This window comes from Pelodiscus sinensis, chromosome 3, assembly GCF_049634645.1.
Source record: "Pelodiscus sinensis isolate JC-2024 chromosome 3, ASM4963464v1, whole genome shotgun sequence".
Lineage (NCBI taxonomy): Eukaryota > Metazoa > Chordata > Testudines > Trionychidae > Pelodiscus > Pelodiscus sinensis.
The window spans coordinates 104,651,687-104,675,416 of NC_134713.1; the positions used below are offsets into that span (position 1 = coordinate 104,651,687).

The window sequence follows — 23,730 nt, forward strand, 5'->3', positions numbered from 1 at the left end:
TCTGAAAGCAGCCAATCAGAGCCTCGCCGGGACATATAAAAGGAGCTGCAGCAGAGGTGAGCGCTATTTGCCGGTGGGGACTCCGAAGGTGAGGCTGGCGTCTGTGATGAGACTTGAGCGCTGCCGTTTTCGTTCCGCTGCTTCGTGAGTATTCCCCTCCCGTTGGGCCTGGAGTCTCCCCTTCGGCTGGGACCCTGCCCTGCATCCCTCACCCGCTCGGCCTAAAAACCCGTGCGCCTGGGGCCTGACTCTGCCTTGGGTGCCGTCCCACATGGGGGCGGCCGGGCCCGCGGCGTCCGGCCGCTTTTCCCCGGGGGCTGTCTCTCCTCATCGTCTCGCCTTTATCTCTGTGCCTCATCTGTTGTATTCAGGAGACTTTGTTCAGTTTAGCTGCCGCTTCCTGCCTATGGAAGCTCTCCTGTCCCTTTGTGCAATCTACCTGCTCCTCCTTCTCCCTTCCGCTCTTGGCTCTCTTCCACCCTAGTGCCCTGTGAAAACTATAACAGCTCTTTTTCCCCCCTTTCACCTCTGCTGGCTTCGTTTCCCCATTAGCTTTATAAGTGCCCCTTTGTCTTCAGTCATTTGCCCCTACTGCCCATTGTGTAGCAAAGCCTTCCATTTCTCCATCTGGTGCCCCTAAAGCCTGTTCCTCGGGATAGCCACCCTTCCTCCCACTCCTGCCTCGGGGGGCGTCCATGAGGCGCATTACCGTCCTTTTCTCCACTTTCCTTTCAGCTGTACTTAGTCCTGGTGTTGAGGTAGTTTGAGCCCCTGTCTCCTCTCAGTTTTTAATGGCCCTTGTGGGCTATAGTTGCCTCTGCTCCCCTTTCACTGTCTGCTGTCCTTCCTGCCCTTTTTGCAAGAGAGCTGCCCCTTTCTTGCCCCCCGTAGCGGCTATGAAATAAGGGCGTCCTTTTCCCGCTTGTTCTTCATTATTGAGCCTATCCTCCCTCGGTCCCCTTTCATCCTCTGCGTGCCCTGGTGGGCGTTAAAATATGGGTTTTGCCGCCTTCTCGCCTCCTCAGTCCGCTGCCCCTACAGCCCGTTGACTCTGAGGAGGGGACAGGGCAGCTTTACTGCATAACGACGCCCCCTATGGCGTGGAGAGGGTAAACGGGGGTGAGGGGCGGGTCTCTGCACAGTGGACACTAGGAGCGGTAATGTAGTAGGAGGGCTCTTTGCCCTCTTGAACTCTCTGCTGCCCCTAGCGTCCATTAGCTTGTAAAGGGGGGGGAAACGGGACAATGGGCCTCACCCCCTGTGCTGTCCCCTAGTGGCCGTTGGGAGGTATAACATGTCTTCCTTCCCTCTTTTGCCCTGAGTGAGGGTTGGTTATGGAGGCTAGGCCGCCCCTGTTTTCTGCCCTGAGTTGTGCCTCTTAGCCTTTCGATCTGCCTTTCCCGCCTTTTGACCCTCTTGCCCCTTTGCTCGACCTTTCCCTGTTGTCCTAGTGCCCGTTGTACTTGAACTGCCTTCTTTTTCCCCTTCTCCCTCTCTGCTCCCCATTGTGCGTGTTACGGCCACCCTCCTCAATTTGCTCCCTCTATTGCTGTTGTGTGGTATACAAGTGCTTTTGCTCGGAGCTGACTATTAACCGGGGTGGCCTACTCTTTTTTCCTCCTCCCCGCCCCGCTATTTCACACTCTGCCTCTGCCTAGTGCGTGTTAGGCAACCTAACCTTTTCTCCTTGACTGTCTGCTCTCCTGTGCCTCTTACGTTAGAAATGTGTCTCTCTCCTCCTCCCCCCCTTTACCTCTATGCCTCATCTGTTGTATCCAGGAGACCTTGTTCAGTTTAGCTGCCGCTTCCTCCCTATAGAAGCTCTCCTTCCCCTTTGTGTGCTTTGTGCAATCTACCTGCTCCTCCTTCTCCCTTCCGCTCTTGGCTCTCTTCCACCCTAGTGCCCTGTGTAAACAATAACAGCTCTCTTCCCCCCTTTCACCTCTGCTGTGTTCGTTTCCCCATTAGCTTTATAAGTGCCCCTTTGTCTTCAGTCATTTGCCCCTACTGCCCATTGTGTAGTAAAGCCTTCCATTTTGCCATCTGGTGCCCCTAAAGCCTGTTCCTCAGGATAGCCACCCTTCCTTCCACTCCTGCCTCGGGGGGCGTCCATGAGGCGCATAACCGTCCTTTTCTCCACTTTGCTTTCAGCTGTACTTAGTCGTGGTGTTGAGGTAGTTTGAGCCCCTGTCTCCTCTCAGTTTTTAATGGCCCTTGTGGGCTATAGTTGCCTCTGCTCCCCTTTCACTGTCTGCTGTCCTTCCTGCCCTTTTTGCAAGAGAGCTGCCCCTTTCTTGCCCCCGGTAGCGGCTATGAAATAAGGGCGTCCTTTTCCCGCTTGTTCTTCATTATTGAGCCTATCCTCCCTCGGTCCCCTTTCATCCTCTGCGTGCCCTGGTGGGCGTTAAAATGTGGGTTTTGCCTCCTTCTCGCCTCCTCAGTCCGCTGCCCCTACAGCCCGTTGACTCTGAGGAGGGGACAGGGCAGCTTTACTGCATAAGGACGCCCCCTATGGCGTGGAGAGGGTAAACGGGGGTGAGGGGCGGGTCCCTGCACAGTGACACTAGAAGGGGTAATGTAGTAAGGAGGGCTCTTTGCCCTCTTGAGCACTCTGCTGCCCCTAGCGTCCATTAGGTTGTAAAAGGAGGGCGTGGGGGGAAGGAACAATGGCCCTCAGCCCCTGTGCTGCCCCCTAGTGGCCGTTGGGAGGTAGAACATGTCTTCCCTCCCTCTTTTGCCATTTGTGAGGGTTGGTTATGGAGGCTAGGCGCCCCTGTTTTCTGCCCTGAGTTGTGCCTCTTAGCCTTTCGATCTGCCTTTCCCGCCTTTTGGCCCTCTTCTCCCTTTCCTCCTCCTCTCCCTGTTGTCCTAGTGCCCGTTGTACTTGGACTGCTTTCGTTCCCCTTCTCTCCTCCCCATTGTGCGTTACCTCCCCCTTCCTCAGTCTACCTGTAGTGTTGTTTTGTGGTATAGAAGTATCTACGCTCTGTGCTGGCTATTAACCGGGGTGGCCGCCTTTCCCTCTCTCCCACCATTTCACTCTCCATCTGCCTACTGCATGTTAGGTAATCTAGGCCTCCTCTCCTGTGCTTCAAAAGTTACGTGTGTCTTCTTCTCCTCCTCCTCCCCCCCCCCCCCCCCCCTTCTATGCCTCCTCTGTTGTGTTCAGGAGACTTGGTTTAGTTCAGCCACCACTTTATTCCTGCTTTGAATTCTCTGCTGCCTCTCGTATTGCTTAGACTGTATAAGCGGTCCACCTCCGTCTCCTGCTGCTTCCCCCCAGTGGCCAATGTGAAGAATAGCCTTCTGGGGCTCTGCTCCCCATTGTGTCGGTTATGCAGGATAGGCACGCTTGTTCCTTCCCCTTCTTTTCTGCCCTCAGTGGTGCTCTTTAAGCTTTTTCTACCATCTTAGCCCAAGTGCTTATTGCGCAGTGTAGCTGACGCTTTTAATTTTACCGCTTGTGCCTAGTGTAATTGTGCTTAGTGTTCCCTTGCCCATATACCTTATAGCAGTGGTCTCCAACCTTTTTACACCCGAGATCGCTTTTTAAATCTCCAAACAGGCGAAGATCTACCAGCCTGCCCCTTCCTTGAAGCCCCGCCCTCTCTATTCCCCTCCTGTCCATCACTTGCTATCCCCAGCCCTTACTTACAGACTCTGATAAACAGTTTATTTTTAAATTATGCGATGTTTAAAATTAAAATCATGTGTTTATAGTTATGAAATAAATGTTTTTTATTCATGCTATTTAAATCTAAAATGAAGCATTTATAATTATACATTTTGTGGGGACAGAGTTCTGCGGCGGGGGGCAGGGAAGAGGACAGGGTTCTGCAGCAGGGGACAGAGTGCCAGTGGGGAAAGGTTTCTGCAGCTGGGGACAGGGTGTCAGTGGGGACAGGAATAGAGACAGATTTCTGTAGCTGGGAACAGGGGAGTGGGAACAGAATTCTGTGGCTGGGGAGCGGGGTGCCAGTGGAGGCAGAGAGTCCCCTGCTTCTGCCTCCTCTCAGGATTCCACCCCAGAGGGAAAGCAGCGTGTGCCTGCCCCGGGGCTGAACTCCTCTCTTCTCCCCCCCCCCCCCGCCCGCCCGTGCAGGGAAACCCAGTGCGTGCCTGCCCCGGGGCTGACTCACCCCTCCTGTGTGGTGCAGGGAGCCAATGCTCCCTCCCGCAGTACACCCGGCAGAGCAGCTAGCGCTACTTCGGGAATCGCTGGAAGTGGTGCTAAGCTGCAGGACTTCTGTCCATCCCCGGGAAGCCTACACTACCTCCATTTTCACTTTAGGTAGGTAGTGGGGCTTCTCGGGGGTGGGAGGGAAATGGGGGCGGGGCGGACAGGATGCCTCGCTATCGACTGGTCGTGGCCTCACGATTGACCAGTCGATCACGATCGACCTGTTGGTGACCACAGCCTTATAGTGATTTTGTCTGTTTTAAGCTAGTTTTTTTCCTTCATCAGACTTCCTCTAATTGGTCAACATGATGCCTGATGATGGAATTGGCACACAAGCGCTGTGGATGAGAACAAAAGAATTACGGTAAGGCTTCCCTTTCCCTAGTGTTACCATTCCTTCCATGTGTGCTCTTTAGCAGGTATAAATGCCCCTTGAACATGAAAGCATCTGCTACCTATAGCTTCTGTGGCTGACAATATACGCACCCTTTCCTCTCCTTTGATTCTCTGACCCTATTTTCCATTGTGGAATATAACGGCTTCTTTCCCATTATGTGTTTTTGTTGGTCCTCACGCTCTTCCTCAGTGTAGCTGCCGCTTATTTGATTGACGGTCCTCTGCTGTTTGCTCCCCTTAGGAAGAATAAAGATCCCTTACCCACTTTTCTCTTGAAACCTCCTAGTCCCCATTACTTGTACTCAGATTTGCTACCCTTTCCCTCCTTTTCTCTCCCTGGTGTGTTCCGTATTCAATGTTAGGCAGATGATCCTTTCCCTCTCGGCTAATCCCTCATACCCCTCAATGGAGCCAATACCCCCTTCTCACCTTCTATACTTTGATCTGAGCTAGGGCGCATACCTTCCATTTAGATTCCCGCTATGACCTTTTAGGCCATTGAACTCACCCATAAATCCCTCCTGGGTCCTCGCCTGTCGGGCGCTTGCTTGCCCGTTTGGCTCGTCGCGGCTGTCTGTATTGCCCCCTTCTTCAGCATGGCCGCCCCAAATTCCCCTGGGACCTTCTGCCTCCTGCAGTGGGTTTTACGCGGTAGAGCTGCCCTTTTTCCCCTCCTCAGAGTCAACGGGCAGTAGGGGCCGCGGACTGGGAGGGGGGGGGGGGGAAGGGCAGCTCTACTGCACGAGACCCAGTGTGGGATAGAGAAGGCGAAAGGGGAGTTTAGGGGCCAGGTGTGCTGCACGACGGGGCAATAGAGGTGGCGGCGGCGGCAGTGTCCCATATTGCCTGACGGCCACTAGGCGCAGCAGTCTAGCGAGGGAGCCGCTTGGCGCCCCCTCGTCCCTTTTCTGGTCCCAGTCCCCTTTTGGGCTTCCCCACACCCCTGTCCTCTGCTGCTCCGAGTGCCGGTTACGCCGTACAAGCTCCCCTTTGCCCGCTTCCCGTCTCGGCTCCAAGCTGGTGTTCCTTGGGCGGGGCCCGGGCCTCCTCTTGGCTGCCCTGCATCCATGCTCTTCCTAAGGGGTTGCTGTACGGTGTCGGTGCCCTTCCCTCTCCTGAGTCTCCTTAATGCTTCCTCCTTTCATACGGTAGAGCTGCCCCTTAGATGCTCTCTCCCTCTTCAGCACTGCTGCCTCGTTTTCCCCTGTGTGCATTATAGCTGCCCTAGTGGGCCTTGGCCTCTAGTGCCCCTTGTACAGGTGTGGGCCGTTTGGTCGCCCTCTGCTGCCCCTCTCCTGCTCTCCTCTCGCTATGGCCCTTTAGGCCCTGGACCTCACCCGTCCCTCCTCGAGCCTCGGCTCTCCCTAGCGTCTTGTGAGGCCGAGGAAGTGTCCTCCGCTGAGCCCTGGTGACCGTTCTGCAATTTAGCCTCCCCCCTCTTTGTCCTATTGCGCGCCTCCCTCCCCCGGGCCGGTGCCCGTGATGCGGGTCGGACGCTTGCTTGCCCGTTTGGCTCGTCCCGGCTGTCTGTATTGCCCTTTCTTCAGCATGGCCTCCCCTAATTCCCCTGGGACCTTCTGCCTCCTGCAGTGGGTTTTACGCAGTAGAGCTGCCCTTTTTCCCCCCCTCAGTGTCAACGGGCAGTAGGGGCCGCGGACTGGGAGGGGGGGGGGAAAGGGCAGCTCTACTGCACGAGACCCAGTGTGGGATAGAGAAGGCGAAAGGGGAGTTTAGGGGCCAGGTGTGCTGCCTGACGGGGCAATAGAGGCGGCGGCAGTGTCCCATATTGCCTGACGGCCACTAGGCGCAGCAGTCTAGAGAGGGAGCCGCTTGGCGCCCCTTCGTCCCTTTTCTTGTCCCAGTCCCCTTTTGGGCTTCCCCACGCCCCTGTCCTCTGCTGCTCCGAGTGCCCGTTACGCCGTACAGGCTCCCCTTTGCCCGCTTCCCGTCTCGGCTCCAAGCTGGTGTTCCTTGGGCGGGGCCCGGGCCTCCTCTTGGCTGCCCTGCATCCATGCTCCTCCTAAGGGGTTGCTGTACGGTGTCGGTGCCCTTCCCTCTCCTGAGTCTCCTTAATGCTTCCTCCTTTCATACGGTAGAGCTGCCCCTTAGACGCTCTCTCCCTCTTCAGCACTGCTGCCTCGTTTTCCCCTGTGTGCATTATAGCTGCCCGAGTGGGCCTTGGTCTCTAGTGCCCCTTGTACAGGTGTGGGCCGTTTGGTCGCCGTCTGCTGCCCCTCTCCTGCTCTCCTCCCGCTATGGCCCTTTAGGCCGCTGACCTCACTCGTCCATCCCTCCTGGGTCCTCGCCTGTCCCCCCGCTGTTTGGGAGGCGATCCGCCGGGCCTCGCTGGCCCTTCCCCCCCCCACTCGCTTCTGCCGCGCCCTAGTGGCCATTCTAAGGTATAGCGCTCCCCCTTCTCCTAGTCTCCTCCTAGTCAGGTGCCGCGTAGGTAAGAGACGGCCCTTTTCTCTTTGACACGCTTCTTCTGTCTGCAGTGCCCACGAGCTCCTAGAGCTGCACTGTCCCTGATTTTCAGCGTCTGTGGCCACCAGGGCAGCGTGTAGCACGCACTCCTTTTAGTCCTTTTCTGCCCCTTCCCTCTCTCCTTCCGCTCTGGCCCCAAGTGCCCAGCACATAGGTGGGCCTCCTTGCCCCCTTAGCCGCACAAACACCTCCTCTCCTCCCGCTATGTCCTTTTACGCCCTGGACCTCACCGGTGCCTCCTTGAGCCTCGGCTCTTCCTAGCATCTTGTGAGGCCGAGGAAGTGTCCTCTGCTGAGCCCTGGTGACCTTTCTGCAGTTTAACCTCCCCCGCTTTTTCCTATTGCGCGCCTCCCTCCCCCGGGCCGGTGCCCGTGATGCGGGTCGGACGCTTGCTTGCCCGTTTGGCTCGTCCCGGCTGTCTGTATTGCCCCTTCTTCAGCATGGCCGCCCCTAATTCCCCTGGGACCTTCTGCCTCCTGCAGTGGGTTTTACACGGTAGAGCTGCCCTTTTTCCCCTCCTCAGAGTCAACGGGCAGTAGGGGCAGCGGACTGGGAGGGGGGGGAAAAAGGGCAGATCTACTGCACGAGACCCAGTGTGGGATAGAGAAGGCGAAAGGGGAGTTTAAGGGCCAGGTGTGCTGCCTGACGGGGCAATAGAGGCGGCGGCAGTGTCCCATATTGCCTGACGGCCACTAGGCGCAGCAGTCTAGAGAGGGAGCCGCTTGGCGCCCCTTCGTCCCTTTTCTTGTCCCAGTCCCCTTTTGGGCTTCCCCACGCCCCTGTCCTCTGCTGCTCCGAGTGCCCGTTACGCCGTACAGGCTCCCCTTTGCCCGCTTCCCGTCTCGGCTCCAAGCTGGTGTTCCTTGGGCGGGGCCCGGGCCTCCTCTTGGCTGCCCTGCATCCATGCTCCTCCTAAGGGGTTGCTGTACGGTGTCGGTGCCCTTCCCTCTCCTGAGTCTCCTTAATGCTTCCTCCTTTCATACGGTAGAGCTGCCCCTTAGACGCTCTCTCCCTCTTCAGCACTGCTGCCTCGTTTTCCCCTGTGTGCATTATAGCTGCCCGAGTGGGCCTTGGTCTCTAGTGCCCCTTGTACAGGTGTGGGCCGTTTGGTCGCCGTCTGCTGCCCCTCTCCTGCTCTCCTCCCGCTATGGCCCTTTAGGCCGTTGACCTCACTCGTCCATCCCTCCTGGGTCCTCGCCTGTCCCCCCGCTGTTTGGGAGGCGATCCGCCGGGCCTCTCTGGCCCTTCCCCCCGCCCACTCCTGCCGCGCCCTAGTGGCCATTCTAAGGTATAGCGCTCCCCCTTCTCCTAGTCTCCTCCTAGTCAAGGTGCCTTTTGGTAACTGGGTTTGGTTCTTTAAAGGATTTGAAACTACAGACAGAGGAATACTCTTTTTAGGGTCAAACAAAGACTTTTTTATTTTTTCTATTTAAATCAATTTACTATTCTTGATTTTTTTTAAGACAATATAATATACAAAGAAAAAGTAAAAAAAAATAGTACAGTTTAAAAAAAGCAAGAAATAAAAACTTCTCTTCCAGAGATGCCCTCCTGATTTACTTTTAAACAATTTATGGAGTTAACAAATATATAATATTTATGTTAAGAAAGATAGAAGCATTGCTTAGGTTCAGGAGATATTCTTTTGTTTATGTTTTTTCTGTCTTTGTGTTTTTCGTTGGAACTCACCACTGGTGTTCGTTCTTTTTTGGAGTTTATTTGTTCCCCTTTCGGAGCTTATGTACGGCAGCGAGATTCAGCGCCGGGGAGGGAGCTTTGGTTGATCAGACTTAGGATTTTGGATTCGCAACCCGTCCACTCTTGGTCTGTTTCAGCTAACTTTATATATCTTGTTTGGGTATTTTGGTACTCCTCCACTCGCTTGACAATTGCTGACATTAGATTTTTGTTGTCTTATTCTGGTTTTACAAAAACTTTCGTCTGCTCCTTTTGGGGTAATTAGCACTTTTGTTGCATACCTCTGTCTGAGTTATTTACTTCTTTAAAAGCGGCGGGGTTATTGTTGGTCATCTAATCAAATTTTGTTTTCATTTTTATCTCCTGTATCTCAGAATGCTGACTTGCTTTGACACTTACAATTAAACTAGTGCTCATTTGACATATTCTGGGTAGGCTTTAACACATCCTTTTGAGTCAAATGAGACACTTTAATTACAATAACTTTATTTCCCTCTGTGCTTGTGGATTTGCTATTTGCTCGTTTTCTATTTGTTTTATTTTCATAAATTTTATAGTTTGTTTTTGGGAAAATTTTTTACACATATAGAATATTCTTATTACAATTATTAATATTATTATTGTACAAATAATCTAAAACTCTTTTTTTGATATCAACATGGATAAAAAGTTTTAAACACTTGCTTTTTGTCGTCTTGTACTTTTTATACTTAATTGTTTTATCTAAATTATGTAATACGTTTACTATTGTTATGGGTGATTCGTTTACGTGTTTTACAGTTTGATTCTTGATTGCTAGCTTAATACATTTTCTAACTTTTAACAAAATGTTCTAATTTCGTTTCTTTACGTCTAGATTTATAACTTCTATTTTTTGTAAGTTTAGTTTTTGTATTGTGAAATGCTCTACTGGTAATATTACTTGGGTGTCTTGGAAAGTTTGTTTTGTTATGGCTTTCATTTCTTTTGTTAAAAATCGGATCTACGACACTATATTTTGTTCAGTAGTCTTATTGCTTTTTTTAGTGCAGTTGTAACTCATTTGTGTTAAGTTTTATAGTTTGTTTACATTACGAAAAGGTACGGTGACATTCATTTTAACTGGTATAACATAACATTTATTATGCATTATTTTTTTGCTTAACAATTGCTAAATTGAGTCACTACAGTGACAAACAATTAAATGGGTTTGGTTAGAGCTTATGTATTCTTTATATTTATTTGGTAACTAATTAATTTTACTCGTTAATGTGGACACAACTTTTTGTCTATTAAACAATGCTGGTTTACACATCTTGAACTTTTCTGAACTATTACATTAATGCTTAGGTGTAGAAACTATTCTTTTTCTTTATACTTCACTTGTTTCTTTATATCTTTCTTGTTGGTATAATTATTGCTTCTTATCTTATATTAATTCTATGGGATGTTATTTCATGACTGATTTGTGCTGTATCTGGTATTTTGACTAATGGTGCTTTTTTACTTATCCCTCTCTCATCTTTCTTAATTTTTTGCAATAATTTTTTTCTAAAACTACTACTACTACTACTACTACTGTACAAACTTATGCAATTTAGATTATTTAAATACATAGATATATTTTTACTTTATTCTTGTTTTATCGGCATTTGTATTAGATATGTTTACAGCTGTATTTACTTAATGTAATAATTTTGCCGTTTCAGCTTTTTCATGGTGACTATTATTTTTCTACTTAATGAATTAATTGCTAACAAATCTGGTTTTACATCCTCCTCCCATTGCTTTAATAATTTTTTTGGTTGCTTATATATCTTCTTTTCTTTTTTCGTGACTTTCATGTTGTGCAATTTATACTATGTTCTATTCTTTCTTTCTTTTTTATATGCTGGTTGCAATCTTATTATTACTCTTCCTGTTTTTGTTGGTTGTAAATTTGAGGGGGGTATTACAACTGTTAATGTTGGAAGGGTTGCATTACTATCTGATGTAGCTAAGGCTGTGGTTCCAGATAGTGGAATTGTTAACAAATGTGGTTTGGATCTATGGGTTGTGTGTTTCTGTTGGGTTGCTAATATTAAGCTATACGCCATATAATGGTGTTATGCTAAAGCTAAATAAACTTTGGTTTGGGGCTTGTATGCTTATCATTGTATGGGGGGGAGAGGGGGGAGTGTGCGCTTTCATATGATTTGTTTACTTAATTGTTCATGTTAGCTTTAATACTATACAAGCGGGACATATTCTAACTGGTATCATTTTGTTGAATTATAACTAGAGTTTGATTTACAGGCAGTCCCCGGGTTACGTACAAGATGGGGACTGTAGGTTTGTTCTTAAGTTGAATTTGTATGTAAGTCGGAACTGGTACATACTGTAGGGGGAAACTCTAGCCAAACATTTCTCCAGAGCTCAGTTTTATTCTCCCACACCTCACTTCCCTCAGTCCTTTATTCTCAAGCTGAGGTGTCTGCTGAGAAAAGCCGCTCCGCGTCTCCCTGGTCCGCTGGGGGGAAGCAGCGAGTGCGGGGTTGCCTCACCCCGTTTGTAAGTAGGGATCCGATGTAAGTCGGATCCATGTAACCCGGGGACTGCCTGTACTTCTTCTTTCCTAGTGGGGGTGGTATAGTTTATTTTACACACTTGCCACTGGGCTGGTTTGTTAGCTAATTTAGTTTGGGTGGTGGTGGTGTGTTTGACTTGGGTCTAGTTTTGTTGTAATGGATCATACTTACTATTTAAGCTGGTCTATCTTGCACTGTTAACGTGATTTTTAGTGATGATGAACAACTTGTAATATATAATCTTGTGGAACTGTTAATTTCATTCTTTACTACTTAGCTAATTATGGTGTGCTAATCTTTTTCTTGTTTTTGTTGTGATTACATAGGTGAATGGTAACTTTTTTGGTCTTTCTAATGCTACTCTTTTCTCTTTATTTTTCGTTGGCTATACAATCTATATTTTTTCTCTTTGCTTTATAGGAGGGCTTTTTTTAGTTTGGTTGCTGCTTGGGTTTTATATCTGGCTGTCGGCTTGTATGTTCATTTACATTTAATAAAACTGTATCTAATACTAGGTGTTAACCTTTAAAGGTGCTATTTTTAGTTGCTGTTTTAAGGTATCAGTTTTCTTTTCTGCTACTTTGTTGGATTGAGGATGGTATGGGAAATTTAAATGCTATGTTATGCCTTTTTCTATGGACTATTGTTCTAATTTTTTACTTCTAAATGGTGGGCTTCTATCTGATTGTATTATTTGTGGGCGTCTTTAAGCTGCTATTATTTTTTCTAAGGCTTTTAGTATGTGTTTTGCTTTTGGTTTTTTAAAAAGGAATTACTATAGTACTCTGATTTCTTAACTCTACCACAACTACTCGCTTTGGGTATTGTTTAGCACTCGGTAATGGTCTTATTATAAATCTGTTTGCTAATGGTTTCCTGGTTTATGATATTCTGGGTTATATGCTTTATTAGGCATATTTTAGCTGATTTATACGTTTAGTATTGTGACAAATTTTACAGGCTTTTATGTATTTTTTCATGTTCTTTTATTTTAATTCTTGATTCTCTTCCTGTATATTGCTTTATCTATTCTCTTTCTTTTTGTGTCTTCAAAGTGGCTTGTGTATTCATGTAAGTATTTTATGAATGGATTTACTTCTTCTTTTTCTTTGTTTTTTTCTACTAACACTTTAAATTCTTGCAATTCTTTATCTAGTTGTTTGTGGTTAGTGTTGTATCTTTCTTTATGGCTAGGGATATGTTTTACTGATGTACCACTTACGTGATTTCTGATGATGGTCTATATTTCTCTCCACCCTGCATGTGTTTCAATGTCTGTGTTCTTTTTTAACAGTCTTTTTATACCATACATACTATCTATGCTTAATTTTTATGGTGACTTTCTTGTGTATGTTGTAATCTTATTCTAACTTTTTCTACTTCTGCTTCTTTTCTTTTAACACAATAAAGAACTTGTTTTCACATTTGGTACAGTAATATCTTGCTTTTGTTTTTCCCCCTTTCATGCTTTTATCTGTTAATATCTAGGGTGTTTCTGTTATTCTTGGTGTAGCTTTTGGGGCTTTAGGGCATTACATTTTTTCTTAGTTTAACATTTGACTAACTAGCTCGCTATAATACAGTTTTTCTTAAGTATTTGTCTGGCTTTCAAAGTTTGGTGGTATTATTTTTATGGTAAGCTATGCTAAAGCTGACACTTTTGGAGTGTGTAAAGTAAGACTTACACTTGTCATTTAAAAAAGTACTTATCTTTTATTTTATTAAACTTATAATAGTTTTCTATATTCACTATAATGTTTTGGGGGTTTGTTAAATTGCAAAATCAATTTATCTACTTTTTCTTGTTTTTCTCTTTGTGTTACCCACTCTTCATTCTAGTTAATTTGTAATTCTCTTGGGGGTTTCTTAGGGTCTTACTTTTTTAATAGAGTGGGGTGTTACAAATTTTGGTTTAATTCTATTAAGGCTGCTTGGGCTTTTTCATTGTAGATAATTAAATCTTTCTTTCTTTCTTTTTAATAATTTCAATAAGGGTTTTATTTTATGTCTTAACTGTTGAATACTTGCTTCATTATAATTTACTAGGCTTAAAACTTCTTGTAGCTGTTTGTGGGTTTTCGGAGGGTTATTTAACTACTTACTTACACCATTGGGGTAAGTTGTACTTATTGTTTTATTTTCTATCACTTGAATTCTTAGAAGGGAGTATTTACTTTGGGCTATAGTTACTTTTCTTTCGTTTATTTGCTATCTTTGAGTGGTTAAGTGTTCTATAGCTTCTTGTGTCTTGTCTCTTCTTAAAAGGTCATCTACATAGTATACTATTCGGGGATCTTGTTCTTAACTTTGTTGACTAAGGGTATACTTTATGGCATCTGTTGCTAATGTGCTGGTGAATTTTTATAACCTTGGGGGTAATGCGTTCCACCTATAGTATTTTCTTCTAATTGAAAAATTTAAGGTTCTTTTTTATAGGTATACTATAAAACATATCGTTTAAATCTATTAGTGCTCTTTATTTTAATTCTTCTTTTTCTTTTAAATATTGTTCTATAGTTGGTTTGTTTTAGGGGGGGTGGTGGTAAAGGCAACTGGTTGTATTGCTTCATTTATTTTTCTATAATCTCTTTTCTCTTTTTTTTTCTTTTTTTTTTTGGTATTCTTTATGCTGGACTTTTATATTGGGTGTGTAATACTTGTTTAATTTATTAGTAACTCTTTTAATGACTGATTAATGGGTTCTTTTCTTTCTGCTTTTGTTGGTATACTATTCACCTTTTGTGACATGTAATTTTTCATTGGATATTTGTATTGATAATACTGTTTTTAAATTCTGTCGTATTGTTGGATTCTGTATTATTATATTTATGCTTAGTATATTCTTTTCTTTTAGTACTACTGTGGTTTTTGTTACATTCTGTTTTTGTTTTACTTTTATTACTTCTGGTTGATACATTTTATCTTCATTTAGTCTTGACGTTCATATTTTACGTTTTCTTTTTTAATGTGGTACTTTTGCTTCATTTATTATGGTTATTTGGGCTTTTGTATCTAATAACTATTTAAATTGTTCATAATTCTTGGTGTTCTAATTTAATACTTCAGCACTTATATAAATTCTATTATCTTTTTTTCTTGGATTGTTTCGGGGCTTCTGCTACTCGTTTTTTGATTTAGAGAATTTTTGTCTATTCCTGCTATCTTTTTTTTTCTATTGCTGCTTGTTTCTGTTCTTGGGGCGTTATCTTGTTAAAATCTGGTTTACTGTATCTATTTCTTAACAGAAAACTAAATATGGCTTTTTCTTCTGTGTTTGGGTCTTTCCCCTTCTTCGGGGTTTGGAAATTTTCGCACGTTTTACGCGTGTCTCTCGGGGGATCGTATGTTGGTGCTGAGGTATGTTTGCGTACTACTTTTAAATCATTTATAGTTTCTAATATTCCCCAAACACTAGTCTTTGTTAGGGCTGTTGGCTACAATTTTAGGCTTTGGTTTCTTTCGTTCTCTTCTACTCTTTGCTATACTGTTTGTGGTGTTACTTTGTCTTCTTGTTATCTGACCTGGATCTTGTATATATTTAAATTGGTGAGGATCAGCTCTCTGTGCTGCTGTTAACTGTTTTTGGCTTTTTTCAACTAGTGCTAAAGTACACGGACCCCTTTAGTTGGATCTCATTTGTCGGCAGTTAAATATTTTCTTTTCTTTTTTTTAGCATATTTTATAAGGTCTTCTAGTACTTGTTAGTTGTTTGACTTGGCAATTTTAATATTTCTGGGCTACTTCTATTTCGGTACGGATCTGTCGCGTATCGGCTGTTCTTTCTAATATGTTTTGCAGTTTTTTCTAATTTGTTTCTTTAGATGGGGTTTTTTGTGTTACGTCTGGTAATAGTATTTTGCAATCTTTTAACTTTTATTTTGCTAGATCATTATTAGCTATTAAACATCTTAACTTTGAACATGTTACATGTAGGGTTATAGGTATGATTTTTTTCCCCTATTGCTAGAAGTGCTCTTATTTTGAGCATGTTTTTCTTCCCTTTCATCTTTATTACGATAGAACTAGTGGTTGAGAGGTTTTATACCTTCTGTTTTGTTTAACTTATCAAAAGGGCATCTTCTGCTCTTGTCAAATCCTGTTCGTGACGCCATTTTGGTAACTGGGTTTGGTTCTTTAAAGGATTTGAAACTACAGACAGAGGAATACTTTTTTTTTTTTTAGGGTCAAACAGATTTTTTCTATTTACTTTATAATTAATTTTCTATTGAAATCAATTTACTATTTTTGATTTTTTAAGACCATATAATATACAAAGAAAGTAGAAAAATAGTACAGTTAAAAAAAAAAAAAAAAAAAAAAAAAACCCCAAGAAATACTAACTTCTCTTACAGATATACACGCCTGATTTACTTTTAAACAATTTATGGAGTTAACAAATATATAATCTTTATGTTAAGAAAGATAGAAGCTTTGCTTAGATTCAGGAGATATTCTTTTCTTTGTTTTTTCTTTCCTTAGATTTTTTGTTGCAACTTACGACTGGTGTTCGTTCTTTTTTTAGAGTTTATTTGTTCCCCTTTCGGAGCTTATGTACGGCAGCGAGATTCAGCGCCAAAGAGGGAGCTTTAGTTGATTAAATTTAGTTTTTTAGATTCGCAACCCGTCCACTCTTAGTCTGTTTCAGCTAACTTGTTTTAGTATTTTTAGTACTCCTCCACTCGCTTGACAATTGCTGACATTAGATTTTTGTTGTCTTATTCTGCTTTTACAAAAACTTTCGTCTGCTCCTTTTGAGGTAATTAGCACATTTGTTGCATACTGCTGTCTGAGTTACTTACTCGTTTAAAAGCGGCGGGGTTATTGTTGGTCATCTAATCAAATTTTGTTTTCATTTTTATCTCCTGTATCTCACAATGCTGCCTCTCTTTGACAGTTACAATTAAACTAGTGCTCATTTGACATATTCCAAGTAAGCTTCAACACATCCTTTTCACAGTAGGCAAAAGAGACGGCCCTTTTCTCTTTGACACGCTTCTTCTGTCTGCAGTGCCCGCGAGCTCCTAGAGCTGCCCTGTCCCTGCTTTTCAGCGTCTGTGTCCACCAGGGCAGCATAGCACGCACTCCTTTTAGTCCTTTTCTGCCCCGGGTGCCCCTTCGCACTCTCTCCTTCCGCTCTGGCCCCAAGTGCCCAGCATATAGGTGGGCCTCTTTGCCCCCTTAGCCGCATAAACACCTCCTCTCCTCCCGCTATGGCCTTTTAGGCCCTGGACCTCACCCGTCCCTCCTTGAGCCTCGGCTCTCCCTAGCGTCTTGTGAGGCCGAGGAAGTGTCCTCTGCTGAGCCCTGGTGACCATTCCGCAGTTTGGCCTCCCCTTTTTCCTATTGCGCGCCCCCCCCCCCCCCCCTCCGGGGCCGGTACCCGTGATGCGGGTCGGGCGCTTGCTTGCCCGCTCGGCTCGTCCCGGCTGTCTGTATTGCCCCCTTCTTCAGCGTGGCCGCCCCTAATTCCCCTGGGACCTTCTGCCTCCTGCAGTGGCCTTTACGCGGTAGAGCTGCCCTTTTTCCCCTCCTCAGAGTCAACGGGCAGTAGGGGCCGCGGACTGGGAGGGGGGGGGGAAGGGCAGCTCTACTGCACGAGACCCAGTGTGGGATAGAGAAGGCGAAAGGGGAGTTTAGGGGCCAGGTGTGCTGCATGACGGGGCAATAGAGGCGGCGGCGGCGGCGGCAGTGTCCGTGTTGCCTGACGGCCACTAGGGAGCCGCTTGGCGCCCTCTAGTCCCTTTTCTGGACCCAGTCCCCTTTTGGCTTCCCCATGCCCCTGTCCTCTGCTGCTCCGAGTGCCCGTTACGCCGTACAGGCTCCCCTTTGCCCGCTTCCCTTCTCGGCTCCAAGCTGCTGTTCCTTGGGCGTGGCCCGGGCCTCCTCTTGGCTGCCCTGCATCCATGCTCCTCCTAAGGGGTGCTGTACGGTGTCGGTGCCCTTCCCTCTCCTGAGTCTCCTTAATGCTTCCTCCTTTCATACGGTAGGGCTGCCCCTTAGACACTCTCTCCCTCTTCAGTACTGCTGCCTGGCTTTCCCCTCAGGCCCTGTGTGCATTATAGCTGCCCGCGTGGGCCTTGCCTGTCGCCTTGGCCCCTAGTGCCCGTTGTACAGGTGTGGCCGTTGGGTTGCCCTCTGCTGCCCCTTAGGCTGGGCAGCGGCCCCTTTCCTGCTCTCCTCCCGCTATGGCCCTTTAGACCGTTGACCTCACCCGTCCATCCCTCCTGGCTCCTCGCCTGTCCCCGCTGTTTGGGAGGCGAACCACCGGGCCTCGCTGGCCCTTCCCCCCCACTCGCTTCTGCCGCGCCCTAGTGGCCATTCTAAGGTATAGCGCCCCCCTTCTCCCGTGTCCCCTTTCCCCCAGTTGCCACCAGGGCAGGATAGCACGCACTCCTTTTAGTACTTTTCTTACCTAGGTGCCCGTTCCCTCTCTCCTTCCACTCTGGCCCCTAGTGCCCGGCATAGAGGTCTGCTTAGTAGGCAGCAGGGTAGCACCATCATGCCATTTTTGAAGGGTTTTTTTTTTTTTTGGTCTCTCGTGCTCTTTTCCCCTGTACTTTTCTTCCTTCCTTTTCTCCCTACTCTAATGGGTCATGATAGTGTGTCAGGTGCCCTTCCTTCTCCTCAGTCTCCTAAGGGTTAAGTTCTTAGCACATGTTTTCAGCCCAGTGCCCCATTACTAGATTTTAAAGGGAGCAGCCAGATAACTGCTGCGTCCACAGGGGGTTGTGTACGTAGGAGCCGATGTGAGGTGTGAAATGAAAGCTTATGTTCTAATGATTCTGTGTGTGTGGTTCATGTACTTTTATGATGTCTATATGTTGAATTATGGATATGGACTTTGTGCTGATACTGGCCTGAAGTGCCTTTTTATAGGGAGGGATGTCCAGTCAATGACTCTGGTAATTAGCAATGGCTCTCAAGGTGCCCAATACACACTTGCAGAATGTGTCTGGGACCGTCAAGCCAGCCAATATCATAGCTTGTGACATGAGACTAAGGGATAGGTCACTTGGCCATGTCACCTGCTCCAGCTTGGAAGATACCAGGGGAGAATATAAAACGCCATGAGGTGGACTGCATCTTGCCTTCAAATCTGCTACTGATTCCAGATGCAGCCTTGCCAGGAACAGCGAGACTGGAAGACTTGTTGGCCCATCCTGACATAGGATGTAAACCAGAGACTTTTAAGATAGCAGTTTGTGACATGTCTGCCTGGAGCCTGCATTGAGAATTTGGTGATTCAATGCATGTAATGTATTCTCCTTAACCACCTTACTCTCGTGCTTTTCTTTCTTTTATTAATAAACCTTTAGGTTTTAGATTCTGAAGGATTGGCTCAGCGTGATCTTGTGGGTAAGATCCGAAGTATAAACTGACCAGGGATTTGTGGATGGTTCTTTGGGACTGGAAAGACCTGTTTGGGGTAGGTGAGATTTGGTTCTATCACCCCCTCACCTGTGTGCAGACTTGGGGCTGATTGTGGCGCACGGAGAGTTGGGGTGTCAGAGGGGTTTTGCTCTTGAGGTTTCCTGCTGTGGTTGGATTGGCAGCTGAAGTGCTCTGCCTGACTGGTATATGACCTGTTTGCAAATAGTCTCCAGTCTGGGGCTGTAATGAGCCGCCCTGGGTTTTGAGCAATTCGCCCTCAGTGGATGCCCTCAGCAGTGCCCAGACCCGGCCTGGTCCATCACGCCCATTGAGTATTTTAGGAACCGCTTTATCCTCTGCAGTCTAGTCCCAAATGTGACCGTTTGCATTCCGTAATAGGTCTTAAGTAATGTTGCCATTGGCTTTTGCTTGTTGCCTGAGGAGGAGACAAAGGCCGTATGTTCCTTCAGAATACCCAGTGTAACACGTGAAAGCAAGGCCAGTTTTTTAAGTCTGTCTTCATATAGGTACTGTTGTATAGATTTTCTGCCTTGTTGTTTGTCTGCACTCTTTCTAGTTTGTGATCGTCTTCAATGAAACGTAGTTCCAGAAACTGGATGCCATATTGAAATGGACGCCTGATTGCTGAGGACTGGAATAGAAGAATTATGGTAAGTCTCCCACTATTCACTGCATACGTCTTCTGCCATTAGTGCTTTTTAGGAGATATAGCTGCCCCCTTCTGCTACTCCCGGTTCCCCGATAAAAGATATAACCTCCTCTTTTCCCTATTGATTGTAATGTGTCCTAATGCCAACAGGAGCTGGAGCTGTCCCCCTACTCCTTGTGCCCGTTTTTGAATATGGCCTCTCCCTCTCTCTTTTCATTGTGGGATCCTTCCTCTTCAGTAGGAAGCCTTGCCATCTAACATTTCGCTGTTGGTTCTGTTTCCACATACACACACACACACACACACACACACACACACACACAGCTGTTCTGGACTTAGCATCTTGACTCACAAAGGTACTTAGACACAAACTCAGGAGTTGAAGTGTGAATCTGAATTCAGGTGTCTAAATTCCAGTTTTACTCTGCCACTGAACCTTATAGGCACCTAAGTTGACTTGGCGCCTGAGCTTTCAGAGTAGATGTTCCCCGCAAGCCTATCTTTCTGATTCCTCACAGATGATAGATCACCTCACTAGCACTCCAGATGCCTATTGCCCATCAAAACCCCAATGGAAAACAGGAGTTCACCTGCCAATTGCACATGTGGGGGCCCATCTGAAAAGTTGGTTCCTAGGCCGTTTTGCATTCATAATCTGGGCAGCGAAGACTGTATCACCATCGGCTTTACAAGCCAGGGGTCAGTGCTCTCCCCAAACTGAGAGTTTAAGGTTCAGTTCTCCCCTTTGCCTGGTTCTCAGGCTAGTGTCATTCTGAGGCGGTGTCTACACTAAAATTAAGTTCAATGGCTGTGGACATACCCAGTCACTGTGTCGGTGCAGTACATCCTCACTAGCAGTGCTAGCATTGATGCAGAGCGCAGTGCACCGTGTGACAAAGGACATTTGTCCCAGGTTTTGTCACCGTGCCTGTGACCTGCACAGCACAGGCAGATACATGACCCTGGTCGCCCTGGCAACCACAATCCAAGGGCCCTCACCAGCCTTGTTAATGTTAGTGAGTGTGATATGTTCTTACTGTTTTCCTTTAATCCTAGATAATGGGCCCAGGACCCAAGGATCATCACGCCAGCTTGAGGCGGCATCGTCCTCCTGTATACGCATCATAACTTTTTTAGACAAAAGTTGCCATTGAATTGTCTGGCTTTTTTTGTTTGGTTTACTTAGCTTGTTAGGAATAACTACCTGTATTACTGATAAGAAGTTTAATTGGCGATGGGCGGAGTTGCTGTGTAACCTTCATAGTAGATTGGCTTATGTGCTCATTTGGTCTTGCTGCTAGAACCTATGGAATTGCTTGCCCTCCGTCCGCCGCGCACCCTCCTCCCCGATATAATGTATTGTAATGTTTTGCTTAACCAGTGTGTTCCAGCTTAACCCCTGGTTCTCGCTCGACCAGTGCTGTGTGTAATAAATCCTCCGACTTGTTTTCACCACATCCAGAGTGTTGAGACCTTATTCCTAACAAGTAGCTACATCTACTTGAGCTGTGCCGGAAAGGTGCCCTCGAGCCCAGATCCCACACTCCTGCACCCTCCTTCCTGCCCAGACTCCATATGTACACTCCAACTCCTGCCCAGACCCTCCACACTCCTGCAACGGTCCCTATTTCCAGATTCTGCAGCCCCATCCCGCTCCTGCACCCTTCTTCCTGCCCATAACCCTGCACCACCACACTCTAGCACCCTCTCACGCCCAGACCCCACACCTTCCCCCCCCCCCCCCCCCCAGCCTGCTCCTGAACCCTCTCTCCTGCCCGCATTCTATGTTCCTGGCTCGCGCCCCCTCCCCCCCGCCAGACCTTGCTCTGGCAGCACACGGAGCCCCCCTCATTTTTGATCCCATCTTAGACACTAGCAGGGCCCCACAACTTCCACTAGCCCCAGCCTAAGGCAGACTTTTGAAAAACATGGTCAAAAAGTATTGCTTGTTTGCCATTGATATCGGGGTGGGAGTAAACTGCATCATGAGAGGTCTAAGGCAGGTTCCAATAACCCCTGTGACAATGTGCAAGTCTCATAAGGTTTTGCAAGTCTTTCCTACAATTGCTTGCAGCTAGGGTGTGTGGCTGGCTGGGGGGGGGGGGAAGAAGAAGTCATGTTCCCACCAAGATTTTTCCATCCCTGAGCAGAGTGAGTTTTGTCTTGTGTGCCAATATTGAGGTCACATGTGCTTGTTCAGACCTGTGCCACCCTCCTCATTAATGTATATCTTAGTATATATTTTAAATTGTTATATAAGCAGGAATACTCCAACAAGGGATAGTTAAAAATGGGGGGGGGGGGGGGGGGAGAGGGGGCTAAAGTTGTTGAGCAAGAAAAAGGACACCAAGAGTTAAATTAAAAAAAAAAAATATTAAAAAAGTATGGCCCCTTTAAGAAATGCTTTTGAGGCTTTTTGGCCCTAACAGGTTGCTTGTCTTCCTGTGCTGGGACAGGACAGCTCCCCTGTGGAACCAGGTAAGCCCCTGGGGTTTTTGTCTCCTGGCCAGAAAATACCAGACACTTTAGGTATTTTAAAATACCTAAGTCCGGTGTTGTCTGATTTTTTTGCCAGACGGGTGAAAATACCAGGTGGTCAGGTTCAATACCAGACACCTGGCAACCCTACACCATTTCGCCAACACCACCCCCATCTGAGCCCTGCCGCCATCCTGACCTTGCTCCTCTGCCCAGCAGCTTCCTGCTATGGGCTCCTGTGTGGGATACACTTGCCTTCTCCGTTGGAGCTTTCCCAGCGGCGTGGGGTCCATGCGGCCTGACCTGTGTGCAGCTAGGCAGCCACCATGGGGCTCTGGCACCAGCTCCAGCCTTGGAGAAGTGCTGAAGCTGGGGCAGGGCCGCATGATGGGAAACTGCCCTGTATGCCAAGTCCGGAGCTCAGGTGGTGGCTTGGCTGTTCCTGGGGCTGCAGTGTTGTTTTTAGCAGTTCAAATTAATCAGGATGCTATAGTTCCTGTCTCCTGGCCCCGCTTAAAGCCGCAGGCACCCTGACTAAGCCTTGTGGCAGGAAGCAATACAGCCTAATAGACACACAGGGGTGCAAGGGTGTTGAGGCTGTCATGTTACTGGATTTTAAGGGGATCAGACAGGTCACTGCTGCATCCATGGGGGGGGGGGGGGGAGACGGACGGGACGGGACGTGTTTGCCCCCAAAGCCTGTACAAAGGGGGCCCAATGAGGTGTCAAATTAAAGTTTATGTTCTATTAATTCTGTATGTTCATTTACTTGTATGATATCTGTATGTGGAATTTTAAATATGTATTCTGTGCTTCTACTGGAAGATTGTCTGAGACAGATCAAAGGCCCAGGAAAGTTCAGTCAGTAACCATGCTAATTAGCAAGGCTCTCAGAGAGGCCAATACACGCGTGAAGAATGTGTCTGGGACCTGCAAACCAGCCAATAGCATGACTGCTGACTTGGAACACAAGGATAGGTCACTGAGCCATGTGACCTGCTCCAGCTTTGAAGACACCAGGGATGGATATAAAAGGCACGCTCCATCTTCCCTTGAATTCCGCCCCGATCTCCGATGCAGCCTTGTGAGGAATACTGAACCGGGAAGAATCTTTCACCCATAGGATGTACACCGGAGACTTTTAAGATAGCAGTTAGCAGAGATGTTACAAAGAGCCTGCACCGAGAACTCAGTGATTCGGCGCATGTAATGTATCCTCCTTAACAACCTTGCACTCATGCTTTTTTCTTTTAATAATAAACTTTTAGATTCTAAAGGATTGGCTCAGCGTGATCTTGTGGACAAGATCCAAAGAGCAACTGACTGGGAATTTGTGGCTGGTTCTTTGGGACAGGAAAAAGGGGTTCTATAATCCCTCACCTGGGTGTTAAGCCTGGGGCTGATTGTGGCATAGAGAGAGCTGGAGTGCATGAGCCGTTTTTCTCATGAGGCTTCCCGCTGGTGGGATTGGCAGCTGAAGCGCTGGGTGTTCAAGGGTTTGTGGCCTATTTGGGAAGGGTCTCCAGCCAGGGACTGTAAGGAGCCCTGAGGATCTGGCCCGGTCTAGAACAGGCTCAGAGTCAGCAATACAGGCTCATGAGCGCTAGGGGACCTAATGGTGTTGCGTGCTGACAGCAATACAGGCTAATGGTGTAAGGGGCTCAGATAGCAATACAGCCGACTAGGCACAAAGGTATTGGAGGCTGACACGGCAATACAACCTAAGGAGCACTCGGGGACCCGATGGCGATACAGGCTTATGGGCAAAAGGGGACGCACTGGTGTTGGGGGCTTAGAGACAGCAGTACAGACTAATGGGCACGCATTTCCGTAATAGTGTTGGGGGCTCAGTCAGCATTACTGCTTCACGGGCATGATGGTTTTTGGGGACTCTCACGGAGCAATAA

General features: G+C 47.0%; 1 long non-coding RNA gene across 2 annotated transcripts; it reads left to right on the plus strand.

Annotated features, from left to right (window-relative positions):
- Window positions 1-23,098, plus strand: LOC142827907 (uncharacterized). 2 transcript variants are annotated; one of them, XR_012902709.1, is made up of 5 exons: window positions 1-144; window positions 4,466-4,544; window positions 18,621-18,730; window positions 19,253-19,346; window positions 20,402-23,098. It is a non-coding gene; the product is annotated as an uncharacterized LOC142827907 (long non-coding RNA). The 2 variants fall into 2 exon arrangements; XR_012902710.1 differs by lacking the exon at window positions 18,621-18,730 and having other exon boundaries at window positions 2-144.
- Window positions 23,099-23,730: the final 632 nt, after the last annotated feature.